The sequence below is a fragment of the Lissotriton helveticus genome, chromosome 10, assembly GCF_964261635.1.
Source record: "Lissotriton helveticus chromosome 10, aLisHel1.1, whole genome shotgun sequence".
In the NCBI taxonomy this organism is placed as follows: domain Eukaryota; kingdom Metazoa; phylum Chordata; class Amphibia; order Caudata; family Salamandridae; genus Lissotriton; species Lissotriton helveticus.
In genome coordinates, this window is record NC_136071.1 from 164,659,531 (window position 1) to 164,675,110 (window position 15,580).

The following is a 15,580-nucleotide window of genomic DNA, read 5'->3' on the forward strand; positions in this document are numbered from 1 at the left end:
GACCATCGATCCTTCTATCAGGCTACACCTTCAGGAGGATCTTCTGTCAAAGCAGCAGGTTAGGGTTCTCCCCCTAAACCTGTTCACTCTCTGCTTCTTGCGTGGGGATTGAATAGCGGCTGTTGACAGCCTTTGACCTTCCTCTTGAAGTCCATATTGTGATTTTGGGAGCCAGGCGTTTCTCCAGCAAGATAGTATATGCCTGCCATTGGAAAAAGTTGTGGCATTGTGTCCAGAAAAGTCAATTTATTCATTTTCTGCCCCTCTTTCTGAAGTCTTGCTTTTTGCTCTTACCCTTGCCTAGCAAGGCTCTGTACTGAGCACATTTAAGGGATATCTTTCTGTTCTGTCTGGTTCTTGCGGCTGCCTGACCAACCCTCTTTGTTTAAATCCCCTATTTTACATAGGTTTTTGAAAGGTCTTGCCTGCCTTTTTCCTTCTTCACCATTCATTATGCATCAGTGGGACCTTAATTTGGTTCTGACATTTTGGATATGTGCTCCATTTAAGCCTCTACACAACTGTCCAGTCAAGCTCATGCTCAAAACAGCCTTCCTCGTGGCCATTACATCTGCTCGTAGAGTGAGTGAACTGCAGGCATGGTCCTCCAAGCCGCCTAATCTCTCTATCCATACTGACAAAGTGGTGCTTCACACAAGGGCCTCCTTTCTGCCAAAAGTGGTTACACCGTTCCATGTAGGACAGTCCATCACCTTGCCTACCTTCTACATTCCTCACCTTTCCTATAAAGAAGAGGAGCCACTCCACCATGTGGACACAAAAAGAGCATTGTTGTTCTACCTGGGCTGCACATGGGATTCCGTGTGAACGACAAACTCTTCGTGGGGTATGTTGGTGCAAAGAAAGGTAAAGGTAGGGAGTGCAAAAGTGAGCCATCTCTCGCCCGGTCGTACTTTGCATCAAAATCTTTATTGGACTGGCCAAGAACCAACCTACTGAAGACTTGTGAGCTCATTCCACCGGAGATAAAGCTGCAAGCTTTGCGTTAGCTCGTGGAGTCCCAGTTCTGGATATCTGCCAGGCAGAAAAGTGGGCTTCCCTACACATGTTCATCAAATATTACTGACTGGAAAGTCAGGTCATAGGCATGGGTCCTTTGCCCGTTTTGTCCTTCAAGACTTCATAGTCTGAAATTGGTCCACAGACCCTCCTCCGCTGATGGTATTGCTTGGGTAGCTATTCAAAGGTAAGCAATCTACGGGTAGAAGTCTCTATCAGATGAACAAGTTACTTGCCTTCGCTAATGCCATATCTGGTAGAGACTATATCTAGCTGCAGATTCCTTACCAACCCACCCATCCTCCTTGCTTGGCGGACAGATTTCTAGGGTCAGGGATGATCCAGTTCAGGGCCCTAATTTGGACACCCCAGTGTTACTGCGCTTCATGACTCCGTGCTTCTGGCGTGAAAGGTCGTGAAAAGTAAATGACGTTAGCGCACCTGTGTGCTGCCTATATAGGTGCTGCAGGTGTCACTTCCGGTGCTGACTCTGCCGCCACATGCAGCTGATTGATGCCACCTACCGGCGCTGGAGTACTGCTCGCGTAAAATCTTCTGGATCCAGTCTGATGCCTGGGGAAATTCAAAGACAAGGAATCTTCAGCTAGATATAGCCTCTACCAGATTAGCCGTTATCAAAGGTAAGTAACTTGTTCATTAAAACTATTTTAATGTAAAATATAAATGTAAATTAATTTTAATTATTTAATTTTAACCTAGAACTATAAAAATAACATTTGCAGCACATTAACTGGTAAAATTAAATGGGCATTAAATAAATAATTAGTTTAAAGATTTCACTTTATTTTCTAAATAATGTTTAAACAATAATTTAAAAGATCCTACCCTCACTAACATTTTTATTTAATAAGTAAGTAATTTAGGTAAATATTGTTCAATTTCAACTATTTGTAATTTTTAAGAACGGGATTGTTTAATTTTTTATTACGTTTATTACTAACTTTTCCAATATTAAAATAACGATTAATTAATGTAATTTATTAACCATTAGTGATTTTATGGGGTTTATTTCCCTGCCTTTATTGCTTTCTATGGGACTGTTTCAGTAGGGGGAGTGAGTGATGTGTAGTACTTGACTTACTCGAAGGCTGGATTGGAGCAAGTTGCACTTGTTTTAAAACTGGTATGGCTGTAGTGACCTTAGAACTGTACTTTGTGAATAGCAGTGGTCTTACTTTTCTGTCAGTGTGTGTTTGTACTAGCATGTCATTCCCAAATACGTCCTTGCATTTCCCTAAACTACTCCCATTTAGGAGTAAAGTGTTCCCCATTTACCAGGACCCTCACCCTGTCCCTCCCACATTTACTACTATAACGTATACATATGGGTGTACAGATCACCTCCACCGTGGTAGAGTTCTACTCACAGAAAAGATCTGAAGTGAAGGTGGATCTCTCTGCCCTGTAGGTGTGTGAGGAGCATTTTGGAGTATGCGAGTAGTACTAATCGTACTGCAAAATGCAGATTGTGAATAGTACCTATAGTTGTTTAACTCCTTTCGATATACATGCTTTTGCGGGTTGGAAGAGTAAAGTCAGTAAGATAGTAGTGGCAGCAGTGGAAAGGCATGCAAGTGGTTGCATCCCTCTGTAGGTGGAATGCGTGCCCCAACACAACTTGAGACGGAAACTCCAAATTGAAGTAGTCGTGGCACTGCACGTTCTCTGTGCTGGCAAAAAGACAGTTCTACTTTTTCATGGCTTTTTCTGCCTTTATCATATTTTTTCGCTTTGACAAACTTTCCATTTTACTGTGGTTTTTGGTACATGGTTATGAAACTTTATTCTAATTCTCGGACCGCAGCACCCTCTTTTGGGCCTACCATTTCCCAATAGAAGTTCTCTAGTCAGTTGAGGCAGACTTCACATGAACTGACCTTTGTCCTGTTGCATTATTGTTAAAAAAAAAAAAAAAAGTAGAGAGGTGGGTTACAGCTGTCGTTGAAGTAGGGGGCTTGGTCCAATCGTTATAATGCAAAGGAGAAATTATTTCGCTTTGTGTTTAGCCAGGAGGCCAAGTTTTCTCATCTTGGTTCAGTTCATAACAGTTCAACTTTTAATGACATCACTCATGGGAGTCCTTGCTTAGTAGCTGTGGTCCCACACCATTGCCATTCTTTTTCAAGCTCTCTTTTTCTGAGCCACTTTGCCCCTACTCCAGAGTGGTCATTCTTACAGAGAGTTTTTCAAGAAAAAATGTCCCCACGGAAAATGGACAATTCAGAGTGTCCAATTTCAATGTGTATTCACTCGAGAAGACCTGTTATCTAAAGGACAGCACGCCACCAATTGGGCGAGAAAGGCAAAGGTACAAGGTTTAGTGTTAAACTTATCAAAATATGTTCAAACTGGAACTGCAAAGTTATATTTCAAATACTACTGTGTTTTATGGAAACCAAGATTCAAACATTGAAAAATAAAAATTAAATGCAAAAGAGAGATAATCCCCACACTCTGCGTTTGGTAAAAACTCTGTTACGATTTATTCTGATACAAAAACAATTTTTCATTATCACAATATTAAAAACATGTCATACATTTATTAAAAGTTACAGTTAAAACACAAAAGAATCAACAAAGTCGACGCGGCGTTTCGGTATGCTGGTAGTAGACCTTCTTCAGGACTGATTCTAAATGAATTTAAAAACACAGAGTTACCATTCTTTGTTTGTTGCAGATTCAACATACATCTCACTTTTGTCGAAATCATCTCTTTATCTCCTACTTGCAATTACACCCCTTGTTTATCATGTGCTGCTTTCTTCTATGCACTAGTTCCTCTTAATACATAAAAATACTGCACATTATGTGGATCTCGTTTCTATAGCATATTATATACATAACATCACTCTAATAAACATATTGATCACTATACCTCCACATATCTACACTTATAACAAAACTAACGTTGTTTACCTTTCCCTTGGACTTATTGTCCAATGCTGTTGATCCCTTGCTTAGGTATATTATGCACATATTTACAGTGTTTTTGTCATGACGCATACCTTATTCCAGAAGGATTTCAAAAAAAATCCTGAAGGCTTCGGAGTAATAGACCTGTCCCAGGATTCTCTACGCACTTTTCAATTTGTGGTGTCACTAAATGGAATAAACATTTTTTGAATTTTTTTTATTTATTCCAAGGTCCCACAATGATGTTTTTCTTTCTCTTAATGAAATTTTATCGGGAACTGACTGTTTTGCATACCTTGTTAGATGAAGAAATATTCTCAACGTTTCTTTGGGTTGTTGTATATATTGTTATTTCTCCTGCTCAACAAGTATCTCTCTGTTCTATGGATCAAAATGAACAAAGACTTATTCTTGTAACTAACATTTCTCTTATTGCCTTATTCATTTAGTGCTTGTTAGTACTTCATGTACCTGTCTTTGTGTCATGGGTTTGCAGAGTATTTGACCACCAGTAAGTTACAAAGTGAAAAATATTCACAATCTCAATTTGCGATTCGCAAATAAGGAATATGTGGGATTCGCAAAATTATTAGCAAATCCCACATACATTGCATTTTGCGACTCTCAAATTGCGATTTGCTGAAAATCGCAAAACTCTATATTCATACATATGGCTCTAAGTGATTTGCCCAGGATCACAGGATATTGAGCATCGTTGCCGAGACTCGAACCCGCTTCCCCAGCTTCAAGGTCGACTGCTCTAGCCGTACCTCTCCTCACTGAGCCCTAGAAAATACTGCTTTTGAGTTCACTGCCAAGCTGTGCCTCCAGAAATACATTTTTTCACTGTTTCTATTAAAAAAATGTACTTAAAGTGCACATACATTTCCAATGCTTGCATTGTATGCGTCATGCGTATATTATGCTAAAGTCACCCTTTGGAGGCAAGTAATTTTAAGGAGTACTTTATTAAAAATGTATTCCTCGTGGGTGCCTTGACACTCGGCAGGTGTACATGGTGCAACCCATTGCTCGGCACTGCGATAATACAATATTGCATCTCCACTGTGCAGGAATTTCTCTTTAAAGTCTCATTGTAATTGTCCTCGCAGGCTCTCCTTCTATTTGGCATAAAACGAAAGCCTCGGATTACTGATTCGCTCCATATTTTTGCTGATAGCGCCGCACATATGCTCAACATTTCCCCAAAGGCCGGAACAGCAACAGCATCCATCGGTACAACATCAGTTTCAAGGTACAAAAGCAATTGTTGCCTCCCAGGCCCCCGGATCATTTGTAATCCTGGAAACCAAAACACGGACGACAGATCCGCCTGCAGCGCTCACCCACTCAGGAGCCGGGATTTATCGCCGGTCCCTAAACCACCGCAGCTCTAATGTAATTGCCTTCAACAAGTAGGAAAAAAAAAGGTGACTTGGCAAACTTTCATATTCTCGGCCCACTTTACTTAGACATTCTATATTGTCCAGTTATAGCTGAAAGGCTTTTGAATGGCTGCATACTTAAAAAAAAAAAAGTTAATGCTAATTTTCTATAAATCAATTAAGAAGGATGCGATGAAAAACAGAGAGAGACAAACAGCCCTTCAGGGTCAATTGCCTTTGAAAAAAAAGCGAAAGCATCTATAATTTAACAACGCCTTTGTTAATTTTGTTTTACTCCGAGGCATTCAATTAAATAGTCATGTAATAAAGCTACACGGTTGTGTCGGCGGAAAAAAACCTAACAGGTCTCCCACTCTGAGGCCACAAGTTGCTTTTTAGTGCTGCCAGGCTTTGTGCCCGCTGAATACCTTATTATGGGAAAGATGTGGCGTACAATACCGCGTCGCTGCTGGAGTTTGTATAATTGAAGCATTTAAGGGGTTCAGCCTCATTCCTGCGTAGTTGAATAATTATGGATTTATTTTTTATGACAAGCATACTTTTGATACCCGTGTCCCGTTCTGCAACCCCTATGTGGGAGCAGATTAGAAAAATACATTTGTATTAGGGTTGCGTGGTGTAGGCTAATCACAGCTCGGCGCTAATTGCATAGGCAAATAATACGGTTCGGAGAAGTTGGCAGGACGGTGGACCCAGTCTGCCTGGTAAACCTCAATTAAACAGCTAGTTCTTAGAAGGTAGTATTAACAAGTGATTAGTAAGTGGTGAGGAAATTTGGCTAAAAATATAAATTACAGAGGCAGTCACATTCAGACATCCGGGTGCTGAGTTTTATGTGTGTTGTATAACTTTGCCTTTAAGAGGCTGCCTCTTACTTTGGTATTGTCCCCCTCTGTTATTTCTTGCCCCCTCCCTCTCTGTGCTATTGCTTGCTCCTCCTACCCACCTATACTGCTCCATGTTGTCACTTGCTCTCTCTCACCATCCCGTCTGTCTCGTGTTGTTGCTTGTCCCCTACCCTGTTGTTGCCTGCTCCCTCTCATCTTCCCCTGTTGTGACTTGGCCCCTCCTACCCGCCTGTCCTGGCAGCAGGGCCAGCTCTAGGCGTGGGCAGCATGGGCAGCTGCCCAGGGCCCCCGCGCTTGCTGGCAGCCTTGGGGCCTCGTGCCTTTAATGACTCCAGAGTTCCAAGGCCCAGGGGGCCCCCCAAGAGATTACATTTCTTCTTTTTTATCACTCTCCCTTGCAGTCCTGTCTCTGTGGAACTAATGGCTGCATCTGCATGTCGATGACAGTGATTAGAAAGTTAATTAAAGTGCCCTTGCCTGGGAAGTACCCCTGCCCCTGTATGAATGGAAGGCAAAATATCCTGCTGGGCGCAGAGCAAAAGAATGGCGGCGCATCACAATGGAAACTCCTCACCTAGGACAAGTGGAAAGGGACCAGGGAGTGAATAACAAGAGGGGATGGGGGCCGGGGGGGGGGGGGGGGGGGGTGGAGCAGATAGGTGTGAGTATGGCAAGGACAAAAAAGAGGTGCATGCAGAGGAGCAGTATCAGCATGCAAAAGTGGATGGAGCAGAGTTTAACGTCTGCTGGGTTACTCGAGTCTTAGACCTGGTATTAAATTAAGATGGACATTGAAAAGGGGCCTTAACTTTTCCTGCAAAAACATTAATCTAGTGTCTACAAAACAAATGAAAGTTCAGGAAAGCAGGTGATGAGACGGCCGCTTTCCATTTTTACAGTCACCCTCAGAGTGAAAACACAAATCTTAACTCTGCAGCAGCACAACTCTCTGCTGCCTTTAATGCAACTTCAACAACACTCGTTATAGTTCTTTCACAGTCTCATCATGTCAGAACTGGAGCATTTTCGATATTATATACAAGGAAGCCATAGATGTTGCTTATTTATCGTATGCAACTGATAATCACTGACAAAGCCAATAGTACTGGCATGTTATAGGTGTAATTTTACTTGTTGTAATATTTATCTGGAAGCAATGACAGAAGCAGCAAAATACCAGTTGGGCGGCGCACTATGCAAAGTACAGATTTATATAGCTGACATGTTTTTAAGCCACTCCCTTAATTACATTAGCCATGCCCCTGTGAAAGACCCCCCTAGTTTTTTCATCCCACTTAAAGCCCTGCTGTCAGGTCAATATGTCGGCCATTTTTGTGACTAGTTGTTGACCTGCTTTATGGTCAGGTGGTGACAGTTTTTACTGTTTATTTTCATGATATTAAAGCTTTTATTGCCTGCAGAAAACTAAAATCAGTGCAGTCTTCCATACCTTACAAAAAACTTATACAGCATGTCTTTACAAGTTTAAAACTGCCCTAGTTTGCAAACATGAGACACTTTTCTAGCTAACTAACTCACTAATGGGGGCCCCTTTTATTTTGGTACTGGGGCCTATTTTCTTTCCCAGTCTGATGCTGCATCTTAGGCAGGGCCACTGGAATAATGTGACTGTGCAGCGATTTCTGCACAATTATGCATTTGACGCATTTGCCACATAATCCATCATCTGCTGCATAATCTACAGATTTTAACAACAAAATTGCTTTCTATCTCAAACAGTTCAAAAGTTACTAAAAACGCAGCAACACGTCTTGCGCATGTGGGAAGGCCCTTTGAAAAGCTGGAATAGTCAACTTCCTATTTCTCACGGCTAAATTTGGGTGTTAAATTGGTACTAATGAGGTGCAACTGGTTCCCAAACAGTGTTACCAAGTTTAAAAATGGCAAAAAAAGTGAAGTAATACTATTTCAAAATGTGCCAGATTATGCCGCATAATTTGCATTTTCATGCCGCATAATTTACTCACCCTGCCACATAATTCCAGTGGTCCTGATGTTAGGGTAAAACAATGCAGTGATTTTGTTCCGGTTTATATTTCACATGCTTTAATTAATCTTGCTTTCCTCAAGAGTGCTAGCTATTTTCAGCATGTGTGTTTCTGTATTTCGTTTCACAGCATATTACTCTTGGATGATGCACCCTTTGTACTGTCACCTCCAGGTGTTTATAACAGGCTACAGTTGAGGACTTCGGAGTTGAGGATGAAGGCAGTACAACTTTCACATTATGCCTGTCTGTGGGTCAAAAAGGTGTTCAGATTACATGATCATTCAAAATATGGCCTCTCTGCAGAGCACAAAGAGCAATGGTCCTGCATTCCAGTTGTGATTCTATGCAAATGTGTGTGAAAGAGCTACTTATTGGTCAACGCAACAAGGTGAAAGGAAAATAATTTATTGTTGTTGCTCATTTAGCTTAAACAGCTAACAACCATTGACAAAACCCAGTCGAGGGTGTGCAGGTTGGTTTGATTTTAATTATAAAAAAAACCAAAAAAACTTTCTTTAGCCGGCCCGATCTGATTCCGCGTGGTCTCTGCTTAGGGGCCTCACATGTTCCTATTCTGCCCGGGGCCCCACATATCCTAGGACCGGCCCTGCCTGGCAGTGTGTAGTATGGGTCTTTAACCATACTACACAACATCGGGGATTCTGTACAGCGTGGCTGAAAACCATTGGCAAATCCAATTGGCCCCAAAGGCGAGACCTATTAGCATTTGCTAATGCTTGTTTAAAAATGCTTTCTTTTAGCACGTATATCTTAGCTTGCTAGTAGAACTGCAGTGTTAGGAATCTATGGACTAAAACCTCCTAAATCTTAAGGAAATGTTTTCAAAGAGGTGGGATTTTGAAGTGTCTTTAAAATAGCTTTTATGTGGGTGCTGGAACATAACGCCAACATCTGTCAACATCAGAAATACAGCACATTTTTAGAAACGGAGCAAAACAATTGCAGACATGCTGCTGTGTCAATTTCCACATAAGCAGGGACACAGCAAGCACTAGTGTTTCAGCTGCAGAAGCCCCAGGGCCCCATAAACCGTGACAATTGTGTATTTTACTTACCCAACTGCAGTAAAGGGGGCATTTTCTTGCTTGCACTGGAATCCTTGGCATTCTTACTATGCTACTGTTATAGGAGCAACTTTTCAGACACACTAATTTACTAGGGAGAGGACCATTTTCAATGATTTTATGTTTGCATGCATCTTTAAGGAATAACCTTTTCCGGGAGCTGAGTCGAAATCCTATCATTATATCCCTCTAACTCCAAAAAGAATATGCATGTGACTATTTTGTTCACTAATGCATAGGTTGAATGGTATAAGAGAACATAACATTTACTTGAAAGCACGCATGCATCCCTTAAGGGAAACTGCCACTGAAGAACAGATGTTTATGGTTGCCCAACTCAATTGATCTCATTATGACGGCATAGGAAGCATGAAAAGCTCAGTAGGACCAGCTGGAATACCAACCTGTGACCATGAATTCAGACACATTCCTGGAGTGGATGCAGAACCGGCAGGGTATAGATGGCATGGAGAGAGGTGCTTTCCAAATTTCTTTTTTATAGTCTTTAATTTGTGTCCATGTGAGACGGTATTACTTCATCATCATCACTTTACAAATACGGTGAAAAATGATTCTGCAGAATAGCCTATAAAGGTGTAAATAAGACCGTGTTTAATTAGAAGAAACAAAAGATACCACCCCTCTTTTTATTTAAATGGCGTTGTCTTTGAAAGATATTAAGTCGACATTATGATTAAAGACACAAATACGATACTAACTCATTAAGTCATTGTTATAAATAGATGGATGTAAAAAATAAAAAGGTAGACACACACTTTTTAAAATATGGCCTCAAATTAAACGGTACAAAAACGGAGGTACTGGTAATAGGAGGAAAAGAGACAATGTGGACAAAAGACTGGTGGCCCACCTGCTTAGGACCTCTACCTACTCCTAGTCAGGAAGCTAAGAACTTGGGTGTCTGGATAGACAACAAGCTCTCTTATGACAGCCATGTCAAAAAAACGGTAGGTAAGTGCTTTGGAGTCATGAAAACTCTCAACCGCACCCTGGACCTGCTCCCGCTGAATTCCAGGCGTACCATGACTCAGGCACTTATCACCTCCTGAATTGACTATGGCAATGTGCTGTTGTTGGGAACATCGGACAAAAACATCAGGAAGTTACAAGTCCTGCAAAATTCAGCTGCACGCCTTGTGCTAAGACTTCCTCGTAGGGCTCCTTCTAAACCCTCCCTGGCCTCCCTTCACTGGCTGCCTATTGGGCAGAGGATACTATTCAAAGCTCTCCTATGGTGCCATAGGATTATCCATCATAAAGCCCCCTCCTATATGTCCGACTTAGCCCTACCATATGAGCCGAATAGGTCCCTTCGCTCCAAGGGAATGGGGCTGCTCAAAACATCGCTCGTGAAAAAAGCTAGGATGGGTGGAAAGTCCTTCCGTACCCTTGCGGCCAGGAAATGGAACACCCTCCCTACTCCCATTAGGCTAGAAAATAATGAGGCCTCTTTCAGGAAACTGCTGAAGACACATCTGTTCACCCTCTAAACCGCCACCTTCCCGGGTTGGTTAAGATTCTCTCTCCACAGCGCGGGGACACGCCGGGAGGCGTCACCAGGCGCTTTAAAAGCCCCTTTAATAATAATAATAAGTATTAATTATAAAAAAGAATCCTAGATTGTAATTGTTCTATTTATACATCTGTGTAGAGTGGTATCTGATATTGACTAATGTATGACCTCATGAAACTGGTTCTGAACTTACAAAAGTTTCATACAGGTACGTCCATCAGACCATTCTGAGTGCAGTGATATCGTGTTTTTTGTTTGTTCAGAGATATGCGACACTGAGAGACAACAACTGAGATGCACCTGGGCATTATGTTTCATTGTGTACAATTCATATTGTAAAAACCTAATGAATAAAAAATGGGTATGAAGGAAATATTTGTCTTTTTGTAATGTGCACAAGATACTGAGTTTAGGAATAGAGGGTATTTATGCACCTTCAAATTTGGTGTTACCCGTGCTATCATGATATTCAGAAGGCAATTTGGAAAATGTGATCTTTCTTGCCCACTTACTTGAATTTGGAAGCCAATAATGGAAAGAAAATTCGTTCATAATAACATATGTTATACTATTCTGTGTTCCTACACATCTCTCAATAAATATGTGCCTAGCACCCATGACACCAACAGCCTCAAAACCTAAAGCAAGTAAAAACAACTCCTTTTAGTGATGAGGGTTGCTGCTGGTTTTGGGTCCCAGCTCAACCACCACCCAGGGAAACATTGTAATCCCAGTTATTTTTTCACAACTAGACACCTAACAAAATCCAGGGGGGGGGTGCCTTGCTGGATGCTCCTTACTCCTCTTACCCATAATGTCTTGCAAGCCTAAACGTTGGCTGCAGACAAACATTGTCTTCACTAAGTTTTGGAAGCTGCCACAAAATTCCTACCACCCACTATTCTCACACTTTTCTCGACAAAACACTTATATGGCTGGGCCCAGCTCCCGCGACACAAATGACCCCAAAACAGAAGTGGGGCCATCACGCTTTCTGTGAATTAGCTGATGTGTGGCTAGCTGCAGAGTTTTTCAATGTCAAGCGGTGCAAATTTGGGCGTGGACTCAGAGGTCACCGATGAAACCTTACTAAAGCCAGACATTTTTAAAACTAGGAATCAAGTGTGGTGTGCTTTTTTATTGATCCCACAAAATATTCTTACCCCCACTGCTTGGCAAATCTCAAAGTTAGACTAAAATTATGCATTTTCCTCACATTTCTGTGATAGAAGCTTCTGGAATCTGTGGGTATTCAGTGTTCCTACACTTCGCCCGATGAAAAACACTACTCCACCTGTCCCTAGCCACCACAACAGAAATAAATAAAATAGGGACCATGCAAAAATGAAAAAAACTAGTAATTCATCTTGCATTATCACAGCATACATCATAGGGCAAGAGGTGAGATTACTTTACCCATAGCACTGCGATTCGCATTTTGCTTACATCCACAGCACAAGGCACTGTGTGAGCACACTCCTGCCATTGATCATATATTGTTCAATTTACATTTTGCTTCCGCCTATCGCAGCATACATCGTGCGGCAAGGAGTGAACCCACTTCACCCATAATTCTCCCCCTGTACCGTTCACATTGTGCTCCACTCACTACAGTACAGGGCAAGTGTCAGCTCACACCAGCCATTGATCCTTCACTGTGCCATTTATATTTGGCTTTTGTCTATTCCAGCATACATCGAAGGCCAAGTGGTGGGCAGCCTTTCAAGCAATGCCTCCCTCTCACTTGAGGGTCGCACTTGTGGTTAGATATCCCCACTGGACAAGAGCAGAGGAACTTACCTGCTCCTTCTGGCCGCTCTGGTGGGATTTGTGATGTCATTACACATTATGGCATGCTGACGTCACTGATGGGCGTAGGGAGGAGTGGGTGTTGAAGCGGACACAATTCTGCTTTGGCCTCCCTGCAGTAAAACTGAAGAGTGACACTATGTTTTCCCACATGTTACATACACAGTCAGTTCACAATTCACTCTTTTTCTTACCACCATGTCCTAGTGGGCAGAAAAACAGTCTCTTATCTTTGTGCGGACCTGAGCATGATCGTAGTGGTTCAGTCTGACCACAAGTGTGGGCCACAGTAATCGCTAGCGGATTCTGGTGACACCAGAAACAGAAAGTTTCTTCACCAAATGTGGCTAAACTGGAATTGTGGATGCTACCCAATACACTCTAGTAGTGGTGAGTGGGCACCCTCAGTTGCCCATTCCCTTTCTCAGCAGACAGGCAGGATTCTAGACACTAGGCAGGTCCCTAGCTCCTTCAGCAGAAAGTGTAGGATGTAGGTGATAACACCTCACATCAGGGAGAACGGCTGTCTGGCACACACAATCCCTGGTCACTCAGCAGTCCTTCGAGTACTCTGGAGAGCACTCCCTTCCTTGGACATAGCACACTTGGAACTGGAATAAAACAGGTGGGCTGTTTGCATCCCATTTTCATATACATTTTCTAGCCTAAGAATTTACATCCACTGTCTCAAACCTCAGAACAGATTGTGAGTGGCTCAAGTATCCTGCCCAAGGTGCTGTACAGACCCAGCCTTTGTATAAAGTGATGCTATACATAGAAGGTAACACTCAGGCTGTTGCCAAACTTCAGCACTCATGACACGGTCACAATGAAGTGTAACATTTCTGCACCTGGATGTTAACCTCTATCAAGAAATAAACATAGACAGACACAAGGGCAGGCCTGACCTAGAAACATCTTCACCTTGAGCAGGAGAAAGTGATTTTCCACCCTTCACCACTACTATCAACTAAATGGCTGTACTCAGGAAGAAGTAATCAAGAGCCCAATGCTAACAAAGTCTTCTTGAAATTTATAAAGGTAGCCCTGTCTTCACCCTCCTCACTGTTTGGATGTCCACCCTACAACCACAGAAATGAAGGTAATACACTTCCACTTCTTAGTGAATATGTATTATCCTGTGCAAACAAACCCAGGGGTATCCAAAATGGATTTGAATCCCACTGGCTTCACAACTTGGACTCATACCCAGTTTTTATTATTACACATATACTACACACATACTATACAAGCACACAGTGTCAACTTTCACACCGGATGCCAGTTAAAATTTTTCGGTTTAGCATAACAGCGGAACTCTTACAACAATGAGGCCAGTAGACCATTCTCTCACTGACAAAGATTTTAACAAATCTACTCCACTATATGATATTGCAAAACACTGCACGTCACCACAATTGGTTTATGTGCTAAACCCAGGACAGGAACATTAGTCCTCTGTCTACTATGAGGGCACTTTTGGTGCACCCCTCTAGGTCACAGAAGGTCCTGAACCTTGATTCGTTAAGGACAAACCTAGACCTATGCACATAGAATAGATTAGCATGACGTGAGGGCCAAAAATAAAAGTCAGCATACCAGATACATATGAAGTGGGGCACCCTGGGAAGGGGTGCACACCCATATACCATACAGAGGACTTCTGTACCACCCTACACTTATAGAACAAAATGAGACATTGGACACTGTGGTATCCAGCATGAGGTCTTTTTAGCCTTTAAGGCACTTCAAAAAAATCTTGTTAAAACAATGTGAATTAAAACATTCCAAAGCGCTATCAAAAGAATCCAAAAAAACAATTTTCTGTGTTCCTATCTGTGTTTCTTAGTAGTAATTACCTGCTTCATTTTTTTTTCTTAGTCTTTGCTGTTGAGGTATGTCATCTATTTTTACACGGAGTCTTGCTGTTTATATACAGCTTTTGTAACTGGACAACTCTTTGCAGATTTTATTTTGACTAAATAGCCCATTAGTCTTTGGAAAGCTGTGAGAACTTCATTCGGGATATCAAGGACACAGGGATCTAATCGCTATTTCTTATTTATGTGTTTGAAAACACATGGAAAGCCCAGCGAAAAGTATTCTAGCTTACAAAGGACAGGACTTAAGAGAAATGGTTTAGTTGTTTTTTCGATCAATTCATTTCTTTTCAGAGTTGTGAGATTAGGCACATTCCTTAAGCCCCACTACTTTGTTTTTTGGGGCATAACTTTTCTAATAAAACCAAAAAAAGAGAGCCCAGCATTTTTTAGTTTATGGGTGTGTTACTTGAAAGGCTGACTGTCCCATATTAATGTGAAGTACTGGATGTAGTCAAATAGATAGAGAAATGTCCCTTGGTAAATACCTCCTTCTATAAAAGAAAAAGTCACTTAGTATCTTGTTCAGCTTTGTATCCTTAGACATATAGAGTTAGATTTCTTCCCAGTAATAGTTAATCCACAGAATGCCTGTGGTTGTGCAATCCAACTTCAAATTTATTATTGTGGGGATTGCCAAGTATCTGCTGATGTCATGCATTTGTTGATGTTTAGTTTTTGTTCGTTTCAAATTCCAATAAATTCTTTGGTGAACACTGTTTGTGAATGCTTAAACCGGTGAATGGTTTGTGAATGCCATAGCCCCTATTCTAATTTTCTAAAGCTATTAAGTGATTTGGAAAAGTTTTTGAATTACTAAATGGATTTTGAAATAGGTACTGAATTGCAATTTCGAAGTCTTGTGTTTAAGGTATCCCGAGTTGTGATTCGTACCATTTCTATTAATAGTAATTCTGATTGCAAAGCATTGAAAAGATGCCGACACGTAAGATGGGGTGGTAACTCATTCACAAAAGGGAACAGGTCCCCTTTAGACCCTTTCCTGCTTGTGAATTGTGTAAAATGTTTTTGGGGAAGTATGTAGTGGTCCAG

The 15,580-nt window shown here is 41.5% G+C and overlaps 1 protein-coding gene across 2 annotated transcripts in view; it reads left to right on the plus strand.

The window, feature by feature from the left end:
* SDK1 (sidekick cell adhesion molecule 1) overlaps window positions 1-15,580 on the plus strand; it is a 2,171,476-nt gene that overhangs the window by 836,926 nt on the left and 1,318,970 nt on the right. The gene's annotated exons all lie outside the window — the stretch shown is intronic.